Source organism: Babylonia areolata, chromosome 4 (genome assembly GCF_041734735.1).
Source record: "Babylonia areolata isolate BAREFJ2019XMU chromosome 4, ASM4173473v1, whole genome shotgun sequence".
NCBI lineage: Eukaryota > Metazoa > Mollusca > Gastropoda > Neogastropoda > Buccinidae > Babylonia > Babylonia areolata.
In genome coordinates this window covers 45,573,658-45,576,875 of record NC_134879.1, presented here as the reverse complement: position 1 = coordinate 45,576,875, position 3,218 = coordinate 45,573,658, and positions in this window count along the sequence as shown.

The following is a 3,218-nucleotide window of genomic DNA, read 5'->3' as shown; positions in this document are numbered from 1 at the left end:
CCCGAAACCGCTCTCCTCATTCACACACACACACACACACACACACACACACCGACCTCACACCCGCGCCACCCCTCCAACTTCCCCCACCCCCCGCCATCTCCACACTCACATTCCATGCAAACTCATGCTATATTCATAATGCGTGGGTAAAGGATTAAAAAGGAGACTGGGCCAAAATACGATGTTTACAAGGTACACGGAAGAAACATACACCGATCCGCTTTCCCTCGTTTTTGTTTGTTTTGTTTTTGTTGTTGTTGTTGTTGTTGTTGCTTGTATTTGATCACTGTTGCTTCTCAATGGTCTTTGAATGCGTGGATTCAATGGTGAAACAGAAATCCATATGTCTCAAAAAAAATTCACAGAGAAATCTTAGCGACATAACTGAAATGAAATATCGATGAAAACACGGAAAACTCAATTTTAATGAATGATAGCCTATTGTCTGTTTAATATCATCTTTTACTTTTAATTTTGATTCATAACAAATGACTGCATCACAAATACAAATAAAGTGTTGCACACACACACACAACACACACACACACGTTGAGAAGATGAACTCAGCTCGTGATTCTCGTTTATTTTTTTCCGAGAGGGAGAGAGAGAACATGAATTCAGTACGAAAATCTTTTTAGATATGAGCGGGGGCCGTTACATTGTTGTCAGCATCCGCTCCCCCCCCCCCCCCCCCCCCCCCCCCCCATCCCACACACAGACCTTTAGAAGATGAACTCGACACGTGATTCTCGTTTATATCGTTATATACAGGGCCATTACACACACACACACATACATACACACACATACACACGCACAGAGTGTTGCATTGAATAGAAAACACATGCACGCACACACACAATTTCTCTCTCCAACACACACGTGCACACGCACACAAACACATTCGCACCCACGCATATACGCACGCACGCACGCACGCGCACACACACACACACACACACACAGACACACACCCAGAGTCGCGTTGAAAACAGAACTCACACTCTCTCTTTTAGTTTACATGAGCAATTTTATACCATTCCAGATCTTTAAAAATGTATGTTTGTGGTTTGTGATCAGTTTGGTCATTCAAGCAATTCAGTGATTCACTTTTTAATGCTTTAGTTCACATGAAATTTCCTATTAATTTTTTGATTGCAGGAGAGCCTTCCAGTGCCTTTTCAGTCGTGTATTTTTCATTGGGCTTCGTTCAGATCCCACATTCTATGATACGGTGGGGTAGTAGGCCTCCTTCGGTCATGGCTGACCATGGATAGAGTATATCCGACCTAATGTCTAATTGGGCTCTCTGCTTGGACCAAGCAGCGTCGCCTGTGACTGTAGAGACCGATGCGAGAGAGACAGTCTCTGTCGCAGTGATCACATGTGCAAGCTGATGCTGGTCTGTCGGCTGCCGTCCTTTTTCTGCGAGCTCGCTTTTCTGCTGCAGCAGCTGACAGTTTGTCCTCACCAATCCGTAGCTGATTCTTGAGAGTGCTTCTCCATCTGTTGCGGTCATCTGCAAGGCCCTCCCAGGTCTCAGTGTTGATCTCAAGTTCCTTCATGTCACGTTTGCAAACGTCTTTGTATCTCAGCTGTGGGCGGCCGATGCTTCTCTGCCCCGTGGCGAGCTCTCCATAAAGGATGTCTTTTGGGATGCGACCATCTTCCATGCGGCGAACGTGGCTCAGCCAGCGCAGCCGACGCTGTCTCAGCATGGTATACATGGTCGGGAGGCCAACGCGAGTCAGGACTTCGGTGTTTGTCACTTTGTCTTGCCAGGAGATGCCGAGTATGCGCCGTAGGCTTCTCAGGTGGAAGGTATTGAACCTTTTCTCCTGACGAGCATGTGTGGTCCACGCCTCACTGCAATACAGCAAAGTGCTGAGGACGCAGGCGTTGTATACAGCCATCCTGGACTTCGTGGGGTAGAAAAACACCAATAATACCCAGCGCTCGTTACCCAAGTAGAATGATGTTAAGAAGATAAGATAAGATAAGAATAACTTTGTTATCTCCAACTGGAGAAAATTTGGTCAGGTGCATTATCACAACATAGACAAGTAAACAACATGGGGACCATAACTGTAAAAGCCAACAACAGCCCCTATAAATATTACGAAGATACAAATGTAAAAAAATATCACATACATCGTTTCATACATACATCCACACACTGCAGGTAATAACTAGTGTTCTTAATGTAAAAACAGAAAGAATTAAGAAACATTATTTGAATATAATTATAAACATAGCCTACTATACTGCACATTGATTATTATAGACAGATAAGATAAGAATAAAGATGAATTGCGGAAAACCACAACCAGATAATCAGCACACACCCGCACCCCTCCCCCCACCCCCCCACCCACCCCACACACGCGGATAACTTGATTAAACAAGAGTAATAAACATATGTTCTCAAATAAAAAAGCATTTCACATATTCGCTTTTAAAAACATTGCAATTAATTATTACATCGTAAAATCTCCCTCCTCCCTTCCTCAGTTAATCTCTTGTGTCTTTCCGTGTCTGTCTTTCTCTGTGTCTGTCTCGGAATCCCTGTCTCTGTCTGCCGCTCCTCTCTCTCTGTCTGTCTGTCTGTCTCTCTCTCTATCATCATCATCATCATCATCTCTCTCTCATATTGCACTTTTATGTTATTATATTTATATACATTTTTGTCATTGCATTATGATTATGTACCTTTAAATATTTACTGTGCATTTGAGAGTATTTGAATGTCATGTGTGTACTGCTATAACCTTTTGATATTCTGTGAGTAGTTTGATTTCATTTCTCTTTGCCCTGAGGGCTGGATGTAAAAAAAAAAGCATATGCATGCTTATTCCACTTCCCTCATTAAAAAAAAAATATAAAAAATCGTTCGTTCGCTCTCTCTCTCTCTTTCTCTGTCTCTCTCTCTGTCTGTCTGTCTCTCTCTCTCTCTCTCGTCTTTGTCACCTATGTTTGGAACAAGGAAGTCAACGGAGACAAAATATCGAATCCACAGGAAACGGGGGCAGAAGGAAATGGAAATACTCGAGCGAAAAATAAACTGGCGTCTAATTTCAGCTGTCACCAGTCATATATGGACCCCAGACAAAGGGTGTAATATGTCGGAAACGTGTGAAGTAGCCCCCCAGCCCACCCTCCCCACTCCCACCCACTCCCCCCCCCACCCCCCCAAAAAAGACATTGAAATCTGAAAA